The 20,473-nt window shown below is 36.3% G+C and overlaps 1 protein-coding gene across 6 annotated transcripts in view; it reads right to left on the bottom strand.

The window, feature by feature from the left end:
* Cntn4 (contactin 4) overlaps nt 1–20,473 on the bottom strand; it is a 661,264-nt gene that overhangs the window by 551,572 nt on the left and 89,219 nt on the right. For 5 of the 6 annotated variants that reach the window (XM_005383753.2, XM_013513798.1, XM_005383751.2 and 2 more), the window contains exon 2: nt 6,129–6,173. The exons of the other annotated variant lie outside the window; for it this stretch is intronic. The gene's annotated coding sequence lies outside the window, so the exon portion shown is untranslated. The remainder of the gene's footprint in view (nt 1–6,128; nt 6,174–20,473) is intronic. 6 annotated transcript variants of the gene reach the window in all.

Consider the following 20,473-nt stretch of genomic DNA (forward strand, 5'->3'; position numbering starts at 1 on the left):
AGAAAAACCAAAAAAAAAAAAAAAAAAAAATAGGCTGAACTGCCTAGTGTCTTCCAGAGACAGCCAATTATAAAATACCACAGACTTGATGTTTCTTGACCTTTCCCATAACACAATGTCAATGAATGTTTTAATCTACTTTAAAATAATGAAACGAGGGAGAGATTACATGGCGAGATACGTGATAGAGAGACAGAGGTCCCACAAGAAAAATGTTAGTATCTTCCGAAAAGGAATATGCCCCATGGCCTAATGGCCTCCCACTAGACATCACTTCTTAAAGATCATTTCACTTAACATCCTCAAACTAGGCACCAAGCTTCCAGCACATGTACTTTTTGGGAGACACACTTAAATGATATCCAAAGCATAATGGTGGATATGCAAGCCTAATAGGAGAGTCATTTCCAGGTGGGGTACCTGTTAGGAAAGAAGATTCAGCAAGTGTGGCTGCCAGAAAATACCCTCAGTCCCAGGATAATCTCATGCCTTAAGATAAAAGCAGAAAATGGAATTTAGGGTACCTCTGCTCTTTTATAGCAAACTTTGCCTTTCTTGTAGGGCAGAGTTTATCACCGGGTCCACAGGAATGGGATCCTTGATAATGAAATGCAGTTTCTCAGTTCCAGTCTGAGACCCAGTAGAACAAAGTCTCTTTGGGAAAGATGTAAGAAGAAACCCAAGAATGTATCATTTTAACTGGATCCCAGGTGATAGTGTGTTGCACCACAGCTTGACAAACTCTCCTTAATCACTGAACCTTTCTCTTTGGGTACTCTTCTTTCTTCCCTTTGCTCGCCCGCAATTCATAGCACCTCCCACAAACAATATCTTCAATTTGCTTCTATTTCCTGAATATTTCATTAAATCATCCTGGTTGGTGAGAGAGGAAATGGCTCAAGTAAAGGGAGTGACAAAATTTTAGCCTCATAACAAACCCATGTGTTAGCTGCTAATGTAGCATTTTCCATGGTAACATACAGAAATAATTGGTCAAAAAAGAACAGACAGAATTCTCTTGCTTCCCAAGCAGACCAAAAAAGAATATGGCATAAACACCAAAATATTTTCTTGTGTGGTGAGTTAGGTTTGGTATAATTCACACATAATGAACTGCTTGAGAGACATAAACAAGTGAAAAATTTTAATTTCCTGAATATCTCACAGAACAACTTGGAAATTATTCAAGGATAGAACTTAATGACTGTACCATTTTTTTCTAGCAATCTATGGGTTGAAATCTATAGGGTAGTTGGTCAGAAAAATATATCCAGAGAATTTAAACAGGCTATCGATGATTGATATCCATAGTCACAATCTCCCTTCTTTGTGATCCATAGCATTTCTAAAACCTCCTGACACTGATGGTATATATCCCTTATTATACCATGGAGTATTAAAAGCCCAAGTGCTATGTGTCTTTTGTAGTTCTTGGGCAAAAAACATACATGCTGATAGAAGAAGAGAAGCAACAAGATTATTTTTAAAAAACAATACCATTTCAAATGGTACTCAAATCTTTAACTTGAATCTTACCCCAATTCATAGGATAAAACAAAGCAGATATCACAGTAACAAACAAGTACAAAATTATTGTTGCTTTGTGTTTCCAGATGCAAAACAGTACTCATCTGGCTTATTTTAAAAATTGGCATTATTTGCCAATTTATACTATCAGCTTTTGGAGGAAAACAATATTGTGCAAATTAATTCCTTAAAAATACACGCTTAATATAGCTAAACAAAATATAGAGCACAACGCATCCTTTTAAATTTGACCTTCACTGTAGATCTTTCATTTTCCTTCTCTCATTAGACAAGTTCCTTAATTATAGAAGCTATTTCAGGAGTAATTAAGAACTCCCCTTTCAGGAACAGTGATGTAGTTTATGTGGTCATCTACGGAACATTATAATGTGAATGTATTACTTCTTGGATGGCTAACCTTTTGGATAGACAAAAAATGAAAAACGATGGCATTCATTTCATTTCTGACTTTTCAAAAGAACTGATATTTATTAAATGGTAAAAATCTGTGTGGCTTTGGTAGTTAAAGAACACAAGCTTTCCAAGTCCCACATATAGTCCACCATTTAGAACTTGCATTGCACATCCAAGATTTTCACTGTTGAGTTTAAGTTTCAATATTTGTAACATGATAGGATATTTCTTTTAAAAGCAGGGACATGGTGGAGCAGTTAAGTACAACGCTGAATTTAGAAACTAAAATTAAACTAATGTATCAGGATGTTAGTCCACTATTTAACATGAGTAAAATAGAATACAAATCAAGTTTTCCTAACTGCTCTATGTAAGTAAAAGACCATCAATTTTACATAAGAATCAAACTTGTGAGAAGTACAGAACAGCTACCTACAGTTAGATGCACAAATACTGTACAGTGTTTTAGAGAAGATTGGATAGTAAGTCTAGTAAACAGTGTCTGCCATTAGATCGTAAAAATTAGCTTCCCATATAAAGACAGCATGTTCTTCTATTAATGTACCTGGAATAATTGTACTATACCACCGGACACAGAGGCAGGATCAAACAAAAGAGACTACTTCCTATATAAGTCACCTTTCCTGTCAGTGAATATCAGACACATATAACTAAAAGTAGGAAAAATGTAAATTAGATCATAGTTTCAGGAGAGTCAGTAAAGGGTTTGCAGTCTCCAAGGCAGAAAACTCACGGCAGAGTGACATGGCAAAGCAAATCTCCTTAGTTTGTGATGGATAGGAACAGAACAGGGAAAGTATGACAGAAAGGAATGGATATACCCAAGACCATGCTGCCATGACCCACCCAGACACACACATGAGTATGCTTTACTAATCTGCTAGTTGTTTCTTAATTGAATGATATTGAGATACCAAGTTTAATGGTCATGATTCCTATTTTTAGAATATCTTTCAAATACATCTAACATCTTTGTGTGCGTGTGTGTGTGTGTACACGTGTATGAGTGCAAGTGCATGCCAGTAACTAAACCAGGGAGCTCATAGGTATTAGCCATGTGTGAGCTACACTACTAACCCTTAATATAACAATGTCTCTTTATATAAAATATTCCCTATAGTAAGAAATTTTCTGATACTCTAAGGATGTCCTGTGTCCATTTAACTTTGATAATATAAACTGGTAGGTCCTCACATAACAAATCATTTTAGCCTGAGGCACAAAGGAGCTGAATTTTGGCTTTATTTTGTATGATGTATTTTTATTTCAAAAACATACTTGTACTTTAATGCTTTATCAGTAGTCTTAAATTCAAGCATTTTTTCTTTTATAAAAGTCAATTTTATACTCTTGTATGTTGCCAGTTGTATCTTTGTCTTTTGCCTTTTGACATTTGCATTTAGATAGGACACTTTTAGTTATCATCACCTAAAGTTAAAGAGACTTACGAGGCCAGCAATTTTTATTCCTTAAGAGCATAGACTAAGGCAAAGACTCTCAAATACACTGAGTTTCAGAAACAGTATGTGGCTATTCCAAAATGAGACGTGCTATGAGTATAAAATACACAGCAGGTTTCAAATATGATATAAAAACAGAAGAAGTGTCATGAATAATTTTATCTTAATTCAATTTTTTTTATAAAATACACATAAATACATAAAATTATACATGCTAATGAGGTACTATTGGTATTTCAATATATGTACTTGTGTAAAGTTTTAATGAGGTTGAACATAATCTCTCTTCAAACATTTATCATTTCTTTATAGTGAAAACTTTCCAAATCTTTTCTTCCAGCTTTGTGAAAGTACAATTCATTCGTTATCTATATGGTAGAATAGCACACTAGAACTTCTTGCTCCTGTCTATCACTTAGTACTGACAGATCACCCTTTCCCACCCCTCCTAACTCTTCTGCCAGTCTCTGTAAGCACCATCCTTCTCTATTATGAGATCACCATTTATAAACTACACTACGTGTGAGATGGTAGTGTTTGTCTGTGCCTGGCTTATTCCACTTAACACTAAGATCGCTGGCTCCTTGCATGTTTTTTCTTTAAATGATAGGACTGTATTTTTTACTACATGATTAATGGCACAGTGACTTCATGTTGGAATGATACCATTATGGATGTTTTGGATTAAGTAATATCCTTGCTTCTCTTTTTTCTCATTTTGTTACTAAAAATTAAAATGGAATATTCGGCTGGCATTATTTTTCTGTTGGAGCAACAGTGTAAAGTGCTCATGTTAAGGAACAATGGGTATAGCTATGAATAGATGAATATGCACATTCATGTGAATAAATGTTTAGGAATATTGCATAGGCATTAAAACGTGAGGGAAACAATGGGAATAATAACAGTTGATATAAAAGTGTGCTAAGTGCTTTACATGAATTCTATCTTTGATAATCAGAAGCATTCTATTATGTTCATTTTACAAAGGAGAAAGCAGTGAAGTGAAATAATAATCCTAAAGTCACATATGCTTCATCCTGTAACAGGAGTTTCATCCACAAATGTCAACCTCAAGTAAAGCCTAGTTCTGGTCTATCATTATACAAGGCCTCTCTTTCCTCCACAGTGTTTTTCCTACCTACTAGCCAATCTTTTATCCCTATTTACCTACTAACATCCACTTACTATTTCCAATGCAGTTTTAGTTCACCTGACTATGCCATTCTCCGAAGTCACTACAGTCAATACTCTCAGCCTAAAGGTTCACAGATTTTTATTTGTATGAAATATATTAATTCTGTCTGACTTATCAGGTTTTGTTTTGGAGAGATACTAGGTATCAAACTCAGGACCTCACACCTGCCAGGCAGGTGCTGTGCCACTGAACTAAATCCCTGGCCCAACTTATCAGTTTTATAAAGGTAGAGACTACATATCTCATTTATTTTGTGCTGTCCACAAAAGCTTACACAGGAAATAAACCAAAATATTTATTAAATGAATATATAGGGAATACAAGGCCTTGGTAAGCCAGACAGTCTTGTGTTTGATGACCTGAATGATGATAAAGCACAGAGAACTTTGATAGGAATTATACAGAAATTTCCTTTTGCTGGGAATGTATTTCCCTACTTTTTTATGTAATGCATATGCTGGACTTAGGCCCAACCCTCATTAGCTAGTAACCAAATAAGATTCACACCACTGAGGGGTCTTTTTGGACAAAAGTCATAGATATGTAATTACACTTGGAAACTCTTGTGAGAAATACACAATGTAGACATGAAAATATTCTTTTTCCTCTTTATATTTTTGTCCAGACATACAGCCAAAATTGTAATGGAGCTGTACCACTGATAAAAGGCACACTAAATCTGCAAAATAGGTTTATTTTAATAAAAAGAAAATGCTTGAAATATACCACTTCTTCCTTTCTAAAATAACACATCTTTTCAAATAACAATGTGACTACTTTGCTGAAGCCAAAATCACTACTAGTCATCAAAGTGCTACTTTTATCATCTTCTCCAACTGGGATGCCATTCTTTTATCCTAAATCTAAACACATCAATTTGTGTTTCCACTGTAATAATTGATGAACTCCCATAGATTCTTGCTGAGCACAACGCTAGCTTTTATACTATGAGGTACCTACTAAATTATAATATTCCAATCGAGAACTACAGTCATGATACAAGACACATTAAGCCAGGTGTGTACCGCAGGATACTCCCTGCTCTCCTGTATTTGAGAGGCTGGATTCTACTCTATGACTCTTTCAAGGTCCTGTTGGCAGGTAGCATAAAGAGACAGTGTAGTAGCTAGAACAGTGGGTATCACACTACTGACATTTTGAGACAAATAAATCTTTGAAGAACAGGTCTGTCTTGTGTACTGTAGGATGTTTTGTGGCATCTCGGACTTCTACCCACTACATTCTACAAATATCGCCACCCTTTCTGACACACAGGACCCTGCCAATGTTGTGACAACCAAAAATAGCTTTAAGCATCACAAATTCTGTTTGGAAGTAGAGGGGAAAGCTCTCTGCTTTGAGAGTTAGAACACGAATACACAAATCCTGGCAGAAGACTGGCTAAATTAGAATCTTACCTTCTTAACTTCGAAGCTATGTGATGTTAAACAAGTCTCAGAATGCATAGGTTTGCTTATGCGTAAAATATGGGTAATAATAGTACTTACCTCAAAGTAGTTATGGTGATGAAATAAAAAGCACAAGGAGAGTGGCTGAAATGGAATAAGCATTATAAGTGATTAAACTTATTATTTACGTTATATTAAAATTAAAACATAAGATTTAATCTCTAGTTTGTAAGTAATATGTTAACTTGGCAAATTAGTCAATAGGCTGGGTTTCAGTTTTCTTATTAATAGAGTGTATTCCAAATATTTGCTAGGAATTTAGATTAATATGTTTAAAATTTCAGGTTGTATAATCAGACCACCTGGATGAGAAAATAGGAACCAATTATTAGATGTCTGGCCTTGGACAGTTACCTAACTCTGTTTTCTGACTCCATACAACCTGAATAATAAAATCCAAACTCCATAAATTCAGTGTGACAATTAACTGAGATCATCTAAATTCTTAGCAGAGTACTGAATAATATTCTAACACTCCCTATATTTAATACTTGCTAGTACTATTAACTTTCCTATCTTTTAAGACACATCTATCTGTAAGACCAAGGAGAACCAAGTCATTTAAGAGTAGTGAAAATGGAACTGTGACATGACCAATCCACTGCATTTATAAACCTTTGAATATGAATAAAGGCCATTTTGATTGTGGCCCTGGAGTATTCTCTGACCATGAGTGAGATAGGCTCTGGGTCTTTTTAGGGCAGACAGTCACAGAACTCTACAAATGAATTCTATATACCACTCTCTAGGACATGGGCTCACTAGGCCACAGAAGAATATTCCCTGGTTAGGGCCATCAGGAAGTAGAATCCTCAGCTTAATCCCTGTTCTCCTCCACAATAGGAATCTACATGAATGGCTCTCTTCCTTTCATATACCTATGTGTCTGAGTAACTAGCACAATGCCAACCGCACAGTGGTTACTCCATAAATATTTGCTAGTAATTTTGGAATAAATTTCCCAACCCTTGCTAGAACATCTGGTGGAGATGTCAAACATATTTAATAGTCCAATCTGTAGGAGAAGGTAAGGTACAGGAAGAGGCTTTGGGGGTAGTACCATGATTAAATGTTATCCTTAGAAGTCAATCAGTCTACCTCCAACTGCCATGAATTGTTTTTCACCCAACATAGACAAGACTCTCATCTTCATGAATAAGCCTCATGGAAGCAGAGGAGAAACAGTAACTAAGGCACACATGTGCCTCAGAGGAGAAACAGCAACTGAAAGCCCAGTATCTGCTCCTTACTCCCTCGTATCTGAGCCACCAAGAGGTGCCAGAGTTCCAGCTTTTACCATAACGGTGGTAGTACCAAGCAGTCTTGAAACCATGAATTAACTGTGAGGTTAATGTCTGAGCTTTCCAGAATACACATGCTCATCTTAAGTGAGCTAGCAGGAGATTCTCATAAAGGGACTGGTCAAAATGGATCGGGGAATGACTTCTGGAACAATAGCGTAATAAGACGATTCAAAACCTTGAGAAGCAACGATGAACAGAAATAGGGTTGAGATGGGAATACCGAGAAAGAGCAATGAAAAATTATGTATTTGATAGAAAATACACAGTACTCCCATTCTCTTGAGGGCATGAAAAGTAAAAGTGAAAGATGTGTAAACTGTACCTGCCAAGCAGAGATTTGTCAGAAAGAAATGTAACTATAAGTCAAGCCAGAAAGGGATGGGCAGAGCAGGTGCATCGCATGTGACACTTCTGACCTGGAAACAATAGCTCTCTTGAGTGTCATGTTCAGAAGGATTAGGAAGCAGTGTCTGGGTTTAGTAGAACAGACTACACAGATAAATTAATGATGACTTCCATAAGCCTAGAGAAAGAGAAGTGATAACAAACTATGTATTTGCTATGTTTGGCTTACAAACTGAAGTAAAGTCATAAAAACAAAATCATGTCTTTACAGCCAGAGTTGCCCTCCAGGTCTAATTGCTGAGATTATGTAGCCTGGAAGCATGGGAAGCCAATGAGTTTTCTGTAGAGGCCAGAGTATTCGGATGCAAAACTGAAACACTTTCCAGAGCCTTGAGCTGTTTCAGTACCTTATCCACGAAGGCATCTCCTTTTCAGTCTGTTTGCCACATGAGCACCAGTACCATAAACTAGTTTCAAAGAGAAAGACCAAGATGAAAACCCTAACTGGCTATATCATGAGAGTAGTTTTGGACTTAGTAAATTTTATTATTTAATTTGAGATACCATAGACAACTCTTTGGAATGTATTTTACTTTGTGAAGATATTGCTGGTGGAATAAGAAGGGGACTGTAAATGCAAAGCAAAAGAAAGGTAGGGCAACTGTGCATAATTCCCAAGACTGTTCATCTGTTTATGTTTAAAATTCTTTCTTATTGTGTTTGGAGACTTTGTAGCATGTGTTGTAATCAGTATAATTCTAAATGAATGATCCCTTTTAAAAACTGATGCAACACACAAAATTAGGTAGGAGAATAACAAAGACTGAAATAGTATACTACTATATTCAAAGCTCCCACAAAACAATCTCCATGATCTTTCTTAGGAAGATGTTAACACCACTTTTAAATCAACAAGGGGGAGAACATAATTTAGGAATTTGCTGAGGCTGCAAGTCTCTTACCTTAGGTATTAAGTGTATGTAATTTTTGTACCCACAGGGGATCCATTTATCAGATTTGAAACGTCGATGGGAAATCTAGTGCTAATACTTCCTAGCTTCAGCTAAGAAAGAATGCTAGAATCACACACAGACTTATACATATAAAGGGTGGAATGCAAAACACTCAAGGTCAAAAGGAAGAATTCTACAGTCTAATGTACAGATGAAATGTCCAACACTGCATAAGTCACTAACACAAAGAAAATATGCTTGGGGAGGTTGGATAGCAAAGCCAATACCCTTCATTACAGTCGCCACACTAGAAATGTACAGGGCCTGCTATCATTTCATTTACATTTCATTCCTATCACAAAACCTATTTAAAAAGAAAGCCAAGAAGAATCTCTGCTTATATAAAATCATTTTTATAAAAATAAAAAGTCATTTGGTTTACCTTTATATCTAAAAATGAAATAAAAATATTCATGGGCATGGATTTGAAGAAAATACCACTCTTGAAAAGCTCACTAATAAAATGCATAGTTTTCGTAAGTTTGTCCATCCCCAAGTGATCGCCGTCAACAGCTCAGAGAGAGGATATATAGATAATGCCTAAGTAATATTTTTAAATGTAATGACCATATCAAAATTCAATTATGTGCACCTAATAGCAAGTGAATTTACATTTTAACAGGAACAATTTATGAAAAAGCTTAGCAGGACTTACTGTATAGGACTGTACATAACAGAAAGATGTGTATACAGGAGTTGGTAGAACACATTTCATTTTTTAACGTATATCTTACACTATTGGTTAATATTAACTTTTATTGGTATAAAAATGGCCTCATACATACATTATAAAATTACTATTTAGTTCAATTCACAGCAGCATAGTGAGATTAAAATGTGGTAAAATACCATGAATGTACGTACATCTCTTAGATAAATTATATGGAGCAAGAGACTGTACAACTTAATCATCAAACTGAGGACTGGATAAAGCTTCCAAAGTTTCCAATGCTTTAGTTGAACCTGAAGAGTGTTTCTCCCTCCCTCTACGTCACACCCATAGAAAAGAAGCACCTGTTCTACAACTGGAACTAGGCTGCTCAGAAAATGGCAGGTGGGAGACATTAAGTCTGAGTGGGAATTTTTCAAACATGCTTTTCAGCGAAGCTTAAAATGGTCAAAATCTTCCCCCAGCTGATAATACAAAATCTAAATCCTCAGAATGGCCAAGTGGCACAGTCCTTTGCATTTTTTCAACTGAGATACATAATTAGACTGAATATAAGAGTTAGAATATAAATTTATGTTGAGAGAGTAAGTACCATTGAACTAAAATATGCCAAATTAATTACACAAGAAACTGCTGCACTTAGGGAAGAAAATAACCCAAGTATGCACAAAGGAACTATGACATGGTAGCACATATCAGGACATGGGATTTCTAGTCCATTACAAATGCAGTGATAACCTTTTTGTTATGCCCCTGTGACATGAGTTAAAGAAGATCCTTGAGAAAATAAAGAGGAATATACCTAATTGTTTTCAGAACATATATGGAGCCTATATTTGGGGATATTCATAATTTATCTTTTCAAACAAATTCATACATGTTTTTCTACAATTCTTTACTGTTTTGACTTTCAACCTTCTATGGGAACTATAGTTTTATATTAAAGCAGGAATCAAGACTGTTGTAGCAATATTCTGGCTGCAAAGTTTGGAGTTTTTTGTTGTTTTTTTATTGCATGATTTTTAATATTAAGAAACAAAATAAAATATATTTCTTAAAGATAACATCTAAGTACATTTCAAATGTAAACAAAATATGGATAGTGGTAAACATGACAATGGTAGTTTAAGAAGTAGCACTTAGAATTAACACCCAATACTAGATTCTAAATTGTGTGAACATGATCAACCAGGGAAAATTGACAAGAAGGAAGGGCGGTCCTAGTCTTAAGCCTCAAATTCACAACATACAAGGAAGAAAGGGCTTCATACAGACTCTGGATTTTGGCTGTGTGGATTCGGGTTCCAGAACCATGCAGAGCCCAATATAAGACAGCTTAACTGCACTTTGGATTAGTGAACTTATCTGTAAACTAGGGACAATAATAGTACTCATTTCATACGGTTCTGTAGGATGCAATAAGCTTCCATATATGAAGCATTTAATTCACTACTACAAAATAAATGCTCAAAGGATGTAGCTCCCCAAAATTGAAATCATTCAAACAGCTGCCCAGGCATGTTCATACTACTAGTATTTACAGTAGCTAAAAGGTAGAACTCAAGTGCCCATAGATGGAGGGATGGATAAATAAGATGTGGTACTCATACACAATGGAATGCATTTTATTTTTACTCAGAAAGGAGTGAATTACAGATACACACCACAATCTGGGTGAAAGTCAAAAACACTATGGTAAGTGAAGGAATCCAGACACAAATAATTACATGATTCCATTTAAATGAAATAAAGACGATACATAAAGATGAAAAGCAGATTGGTGGTTGCTAAGGTTAGAAGTGTGCTGCGGAGGAGGAATGAAGAATAAATGCTGTTGGGTGTGGTGGCGCACGCCTGTAGTCCCAGCACTCGGGAGGCTGAGGCAGGAGGATCATCGAGAGTTCGAGACCAGCCTGGGCTACAAAGTGAGCTCAAGGCCAGCCTGAACTGCATAGTGAGACCCTATCACAAAAAGACAAAACAAACAAAGAAACAAACAAAAAGATTAAATGCTTACTGGACATGAGGCCTTATTTCAAGGTGATGAAGCTAATTTAAAAATATAAATGGGCAGCATTTCCCCTCAATAAAAACACAGAAAATGATTTTTCAGTAACATAGTAATAAAGAGGTGGCTGTTTCAATGTTATAAACAGTGCTCATCCTGCTCCTGTCCTCGTTTCTCCATCCCTTCTGTCGTTCATTCTACCTTCAGGCAGGTTTGGTGTAGTTCACAACCAGAAAATTTAGGTGTAGGGAAACACAGGCTTATTTCCCAGTTCTAGTTGCTCTTAGGTGTATGAACTTAACCAATTTCTCTGTCTCAAGGATGCATATGTCAAATTCAGGTTACAAGTGCCTATCCACACTTGTAATAATCATGTTGTGACTAGCAATGTGTCCAGCAAATAGGAGGTGCTTACCAGACACAAACAGAATCTGAACTTGGTACATCAGAGGGTTGGCACTGCCTTTGAAGGGACTGGAGGAGAAGAGAGGCAATTTTTGAATAGACAGAAGCTACACAGTGCACTATTACTTCAACAGTTAACTCTGCTAATGTGGGCACTAATAGCTCTCTCCCTAAAGCTGCTGTAGTTTTCTCTAGGGGCCCACATGCTAATGTCATCCATGCCCCAAAGGATACCCTTCAGGAATGACTCATGGAAGACACAAGAAATACAGACACACCTGGCTACACACAGAATTTATTGAAACACTGAATTTAATTTTCCATACTTTTTGGAGGTGCCCTTCCTCCATCACTGACAAAACAGTAAAATTTTAACAAGGGAAATGTCCTCTTTCTCATGACCCAGTAGGACAGCAGTTAAAACAGATTGCTGAAGCAATTTCTGATAATGGCAGGAAAGTAGAAAAGCTAAGGTATCTCCCCCGAAAAAAAAAAAAAAAAAAAAAAAGACTAAGGAAGGAAGCAAGGGCCCACTTTCTCCACATTCTGCCTCTCTTCTGTGCACTTTACTTTACACACTTCAACTATTTATACTGTCCTCTCTGGATAATGATCATTTGGAGGGCTGACATTCACCCAGAGTGGCTGTAACAGTTCATTACACTTGTCCTAGCCGTTAGAACAATCGATAACCCCAAATGAAGACTAATGATCATTATAAAGCCAAACACAGGTTGATGATCCTGCCCTACTGATATTAAATTTGCCTACTGCTTCCAGAATATTTGTCTGCCCCTGTCCTTTCTGCAAGCAGCTGTGCTGCAGTGCCTTCCTAGAAGAACTCATATGTCTGCCCCCTGTGGGAGTCTCATACATATCCCCTTTTGAGCAACTCAGGTAATGGGTTGCTTCCACATCATATTTCCAGGGTTTATATTTGTCTCAAGTGCTGCTAACAGATGAAATGGGCCTGATATTTAGTAATTTTGTTATTTTTATTTATAGTCAAAGTCTTTCATTTTTCTGTACTTCCAAAAGGTTTATGGAAAGGTTTATAGGAGCTCTTAATTGCTCACCCAAAGATCACCCTTTTGAATCAAACACCTGTATTTTATGCTCATCGAATAAATTGAATAAATGTAATCAAAAAAGTTTAAAAAATGTTCAATGATCCATTATTTCAGCCATTCAGTCATGAAATATTTAATGAGTATCATATTAGTATAAATGGCAGCACAGAATAAAGGCAAGATCATTAACTGTAGAGAATAGGTGCATAGATTTTAGATTCAGACAGACTTGGATTTGAATTCTGCTCAGTCTCTTGCAAATCGACAATTAATTTCTTAGAGCCTAAGGTTCCATGCTTATAATATGGGGGTGATTAAATTTAGCTTCTTAGAATATTATCAAGTTATGCAGATGTACATGAGGCCTACACACAAGTCACTTCAATATTTTTCACATTCATGCCATGAATGTATCATTTTCTATAGTTTCATCTAATTTATTGGTTATATGAAATAAAATGATCCTAATGATTTTGCATATGAACAAATTATAATTCACCTTACTGTAGTTTGCATTATTGTATAATATCATCTCTCAAATTAGATATAAATATCTCTTTCTTATGTTAAATCTCTGAGATACAGTTCATGATCAAATGTGCTGAAAACTTTTCAGGACTTACATTCCTTAGATTGTTTATTTTAACTTTTTTTTCTAGTGTGTTTAAAAGAAGTCTGTAAGTTTCTGGGTTCTGCCTTTGCAAATCTACATGATCATGAATATGCCATTTAATCCCATAGAGCTTCAATTTCTGCATTTTTATAATGGACTTGATTATACTTTGCCTCATTCCTTCATTTATCTCTTCTGAGATCAGCTTTCTGGTTTGTGTAAGTACATTACAGACACTGACCACTAAAAATAAGCAGCTATCATTAATTTTTGAGATGTTCGCTATTTTTTTTAATATCTTCTGCATTTCACTGGCAAATAAATGAATACCTTTTTCCTAAAAATGCTTCCCCCTGGCTGGATGTACTTGGGGTTGAACCCAGGTGTCCTCTACTACTAAGCTACACTCCCCTGTTCTTTATATTTTTTGGGACAGGTACATGCCAAAATGCCCTGGACGGTCCCAAACTTGAGATCCCCTTGCCTCAGCCTTCCATGTAGCTGATATTACAGATATGTGCTGCCACACTTGCCTGTATAATACTTCTAACAAATATTTATGTTTGGAATTTATGTGAAAGTTCACTATTAGTAAAAGTATAATTTGAAAAAGTCCCAGGTATTCTTTAATTCTGTAACTCGATAATTCTGACTTGATTGACTTTTTTCTTGTGGAGTTAATCATATAATTACAAACTGGTAGATTATTTTATGCAAGGAGAGTGTTCCACAAATTAGGTCACTCTCATTTATCATTACCATTTCTTTTCAAAACATATCAAGTCTTACAATCTGTTAACACCCGCCTCAGTGTATATCATTTTATTTCACTCAGATGAACATTATGAATAATTGCATAGACCTAATCAGGAAAAATAATTAAAAATTCATTGTAAAGCACAGCCATGAATATCTGTAATGAGTGAGACCAGTAAAACAACATTAAAAAATGGTAATTTTTTACAGGTCCTGAAGAACAAGAGAGTAGGTTTATTAGGGGTTATAACTAAAACAAGCTGGGACTTCACATCACTTTGTATTGTCACTGTTTTCTCTGTATTGTGACCCTCTCTTTATATTGGGATGAGGCGTTGAGCTGGGGTTATTATTTATGTACTGCTATAGGCTCTAGTCCCTCTCCGCTTCCAAGCAATCAAGTGCATCGGTGGAAGTGACTGATTCTGAGGGTTAGGAGCCTGTCCTTAAGATAAAGACCTACTCAGGGAAAAATGTAATGCTAAAAGTAATGGATACCCTTAAGTTTTAGGAAACTTGCTTATCCTCTCAGCTTCAGTGTTATAAACTAGGCAAAATGAATAACAGCTCTGTACTGTAATTATAGAGAGGAGCAATTGGTACTTTTGTAATTACTAGGTTCCAATCATGCCAGACTAAGTCCCTTCCCAAGGAAATCTCTCTCTAAAGCCACGAAAAGGCATATAAGGATAGAACTATGACAGCAGAGGATGGCTGCACAAAGCCTGAGTGAATTATATGATGCATGCACTAAGCAAGGAACACTTAGTATCCCCACAGTCACTGACTTTCTATATGGATGGAGCTCAAACAGATCCTGGGACTATCCTTCTGAAACCCTCATTTTGCAGAGAAGAGAACTCTTATTAGGGCAAGGCAAGAAAAATGACTGTTCTCGATCAAAAAGCAAAAGTAGCTGAGTCCATACACATGTTTCCTATTCCTATTCCCACTTTCTCCGCCCTTTGTACAATGCTGACTCTTTGAGTTAATGCTACATAGGACTATTCTTTCCCAGTCTCTGTAAATTCACCTCATTATCTACTTGATTGTAGGCTTTTCAAAATTAGAAGTTTACATAATGAAAACAGAAAGAATGCCAGTAAGAATCAATAGTACCACTTTCATTTTATGAATGTGGCTTATATAAACTCGAGATTTAGTTTTTGCCCTCATATTTTGGCTTTTGAAGAAGGAAAATTGGGTTAAAATTTATTAACATAAGCAGAACATTACTGTGATGGCTCTTAAGAAGGGTGGAAAGGTTTTTCTATGAATGTAAAGGGTTCATTTGAGCTGGAAAGGCATAGTATATATATAATCTGGGCAGTGCAAGTAAGGGAAAATTAAAATGAAACAGTTATCAGAACAAAAAAACTGAGGAAAATGTATACATTAAAGAAAATGTTGCATTAAAATGACTATTTTAAAGTCACTGTAGGTAAATGTTTATATGATTACTAATATTTATGAATAAAACCATCCTTAATAAAAGTAAAAACAGGTAAGTCACTGATGTTTATCAACGTTTGTAAGAGAAACAAAATTTGCATAAGCAGTTTCGTACAAAACAAATACAGATTTCAACCCTCTGGGAGTTAATTTTTTATAAAAACTCCCAAATCAAACTGTTTTGATACATAAAAATACTTATTCCTGCTCATTTCAAATCATAATGAAAATAAAATGCATGAAGCTAGCTGGTGATGTCCTAGATTGCATAATCCTACAAAAGACATTAACAGAAGCTCTAAAAATCTAATTAAATTTTAGAGTGCTAGTAATGTCGCCATAAGGCTCATGTAAGCTATTATCTACATTAATAAAAATTAAATTCACAGTATCTCTGTACCCAGATAATAATGCACCTGGTTTCAAGGTCATTCCTATTTCCTTACTTAAGGAAACTTCTTCTCCAGTCTCGTGAATAAAACTGATTAATCATAAAGTGAAAAACAAAGTCCTTTCTCTCCTACGTGTGCATGCTTGTTTTAGGCCATGGTAAAGGGACTGGACAGTCCTCACATTTTGGAGGGCAGAGTTAACACCTTGGTGGCCCATCCTCTCTCATTCTTTTCTCTTACTCCATACAGAAAAGTGGATCTCTCTCCTCTGACAGTTTGAGTGGTGGGCTCAGCTTGGTTTTAGCCTCCACAGGGTGAAAAGAGAGAACAAAGCCTGCCTTTCCACAAAGCACCTTCAAGTTCTTCTCATTTAGTTTCTACTTTTTTACTTGTTAATGCTTTGAGTCATCTCCAATACAAAGTTGCAGGGGCTTTGTTTCAGGTCAAAATTATTAATCCTGTTATCACAGAGTCTGTATGTTAAAGGGAGGTGATTCAATTTCCACTAATGAAACCTTGAGTGGCATCTGGCACCTTAGCTCCATTTTTTTATCTGTCAAGAACCTAGACAGGAAGTGCAGTAGGAGGCAATAACCTTCACACCTCCAAGGACTCTCACTGCCGAATGTGCGCGCTAACTCTTGGCAAACCACCATTCTACCAGAGGTTGGCTTCCCCCTTTTCTCTGTCTGCTTCACTTCATACACACTTCCTCCTAGAGACGTACTCCTAGTCCTTCATTTTAAACAGCTTTACTGAAATACAATGCATTTGCAAAGCAGTCAACATTTTCAATGTACAGAATCTCACGAGTTGGGGCATATGCATACCTCTGTGATGACCCCAGTCAAGGCAGTAGACATGTCCATACCCTCCAAAAGTTCCTCACGCATCTTTAATTTTTTGGCTTCATTTTGTAAGCACACTTAATATAGTTTACAGCCTTTTAACAACTTTTAAGTGCACAATTCAGTATTATTCAGTACAGGTTCAATGTTATGTAGCAGAATTCTGGAACTTTTTCATCTTGCTTGACTGAAAATCTACGCCCATGGAACATGTATTCTCTACCCCACCCCACTCCCAGTCCCTGGAAACTGCCATTCATTCTCTATTTCTCTGAATTTGGCTATTGTGGGTATCTCATAAAAGTGAAACCACATAGTATTTGTCTTTCTGTGTCTGGCTTATTTTACTTAGCATAAGGTTTTTTAGGTTCATTGTTATGGTTGATATACTGTGTCAACTTGAGGAGTCTAGAGGCTTGGCTAAGGGACTCAGCAGTTCTACACCCTGGGGTGAAAAGGACACGCCCTTACCGCTCTGAGATGTTGTTCATTGTGTCAATGTGAGAAGTTTAGAAGGTGAACTAAGAGACTGGGCAGGGGGCGGGGTCCTTACTTTGTATTCATCCTGAGCCCCTGCAGGAGGAGGGCACGGAGACTGTGTGAGTACTACAGGGCCCCTGGGTGGGGGGTAGCCTGCTTACAATATAAAAGAGGAAAGAGGCTTGCTCTCCACTGTCTCCCCTCCTTTTGTTCTTGCTGCTTTTGCTGTATTTTGCTGCCTGAAAGTGTTGCCCTTGTGCCATGCCATCCAGCCTGGGCACCAGCTGAATATGGATTGTGATTTCACTTATATGTGATAATGTTTTTTTCTATTATTTTTCCCTTCATAAACTGTGAGCTAAATAAGCTTTTCCTTCCTTAATTTTGGGTATCAGGTATTTTGTCTCAACAACAAGAGAAAAGTAACCAAGATATTCATCCATGTTGTCACAAATGACAGGGTTTCCTTTCTAAGGCTGGATGATCTTCCATTTAGTGAATATGCCACAAAATTAAAAACTAGAGTATGAGGTGATCCAGCAATCTCCTTTCTAGGTATACGTCCAGAAGAATTTAAATCAAGAGTGTGAAAAGATATTTCTACTCCTATGCTTATGGAACTACTATTCATAGTGGCCAAGATACGAATACAATCTAAGCCCAGGGTGGTGGTGCATACCTGTAATCCCAGCACTTGGGAGGCTCAGCCAGGATGAACATTGGGAGTGAGAGACCAGCCTGGGTTACAAAGTGAGTCCAAGGCTTGCTTGAACTGCATAGCAAGACCCAGTCTCAAAAAGATAAAAAAAAAAAAAAAAAAAAAGAAAGAAAGAAAGAAAGAAAAAAGCAAACAATCTAAATGTCCTTTAGTAGATGATCCACCTACTCTTGGTTGACATAATTATCTTTCAAATAATGATTCTGAAAGTGATAGTGCTTTTTTCTATTATTTTTCTCTCTTTGAAAAATGACATACCCCAACTATCACCCTAATTTGGGAAAAATGTACAAAATTCCTGATTTTCTCTATCCTCTGGCATCTTTCTTTAATCAGAGAATTATATAGGTAACAGGTGCTCTCTCAAAACTGTGAACTTCTGTTTGGAAGTGAAAATTAGAGTGATAATTTAAAAAAAGTAGCATGGGCTAGCATGGAAATTTACTGCAAAAACATCTGGAAGTAGAAAGTCAGTCTTGTGGTTTAATAGCGTTGATAAAATAGATCTCATTATTTATATGCACTCATTATTCACATAGTGTCTCCCTATACATTTTCCCTTAGTTTGCAAACCAAACACAAATTAGAGAGGACCACTATTAGTGAACAGATGAGGATATCTGAGTTGCTGGTCAATCACAGAAGACTTCACGGAAAAACTAATATATTCTCTATATTTCCAGAGTTGATACTCCATAGTATTTGTTAAATGATAATGCAATACTTTCCAAAGCTATGGTGAATAGAGTGTTGTGTGTGCTATGTGTCCCATATCCATTCAGGGAGCCACACTGCTCCCCATTCCACATGGTTCTGCAAAAGAAAGGACTGTCAATTAAGAAATCGCGACATGGTCAAAACTTCTTAATTCTTTTTGTTTTGCTTGTTAGTTTTGTTTGTTAGTTAATTTTTTTCATTAGTTCCTAGGGAGGGGGAGTAATTCTCAAGTCCACTTGAGTTGACTGTGTATCATGTGTGATTGAGAAGTCCCACCATTGCACGCACATCCCATTACTTCAACAGTAGAGAGTGATGTCCTGTGACCTGATTTACCTTCCATCCCTCTTCTGCACTCACTTGTTTTGCTTTTTCTGCAAGATTAATATATTTGCTTACCTTTATTTTCTTTTTAACTTTTCTTGGTAGCACTAGTGTTTGAACCCAGGGCCTTTACACCGAACTATACATCCTGTGCTTTTTATTCATTCATTGTAAAAATCTGAGATGAGGTCTTGCTAAGCTACTATGTTGCCCAGGCTGACTTATAACCTGTGATCTTCCTGCTTTCCTAAGTGCTTGTATTATGGGTATATAGCACCACGCCTGGCTTATTTACTCAGTTTTACACAATGTTCTGGCTTATGGTTCTCTAATTAGTTTCTGATTCACAATGCTTCTTAACAATTTCTACCTTATCCATCCTAGCTTTGACATCTACTCCTTTTATATGTTCCTCAGATTCTCTCTCACTACCAGCCTTTGCTGCCTACTCTGGGCATAGTTACTTGATCTGCTCCTAGCAGACATGGGACCACTTGATAATCTTACTTTGTTATGGGCCATGACATCACCAGGCATAATTCTTTTGACATTTTCATACAAAATTTCATGTCAGGTAATTATTTTAGGGAAAGTACATTGTACCAAAGTATCTTTGCTTTTGTATCAGACAGGTCCGGATCTAAACCTTAATTGCATCTTTTATAAACTAAGTATCCTTCAACAAGGCACTTGCCAAATGCCAAGTTTATTCATTCCCTTATGCTTAATGTCAGGATAATAATATACAGTATGGACACTTCACTGAGGTTTTGAGGGATTTAAAGAGATAATGTATTTGAATTAGTTATGCCAGAGGTGTTCAGTATATACATTGTTAATTAAAATACGTAAAAGTTAGGAGTTTCTACCTTACAGTTTTCAAAATTTTGTGATTCAAATGAGCACTGTCAAATACTGCTTTTTTGGACATTAGAATTGTGGAGACACACCATAAACAAGGTAATAAGAAAATGTACAGTCTAAATATATAAACACTAAATTTAAATATTAAAAGTTAATCATAAACAATGACCTTTAAAGCTATTTGAGGAGTTACTACTCCTGCCACATTGATATAAACTTAATGATTAGTACAGAAATAATTACTATTTCTTTATTACAACACTAATTCTTAAAGACACTAGATAATTACAATGCATGAAAATTTATGATTGGCGAGCAGCATTTCAATACATCAGACATGTCCTGAGAATTTATTTATATTTAGGGCATTATGACTAGGCTCCTGGGATGTGGGGAGATAAGTAT

This window comes from Chinchilla lanigera, unplaced genomic scaffold (genome assembly GCF_000276665.1).
Source record: "Chinchilla lanigera isolate Chin_1 unplaced genomic scaffold, ChiLan1.0 scaffold00020, whole genome shotgun sequence".
NCBI lineage: Eukaryota > Metazoa > Chordata > Mammalia > Rodentia > Chinchillidae > Chinchilla > Chinchilla lanigera.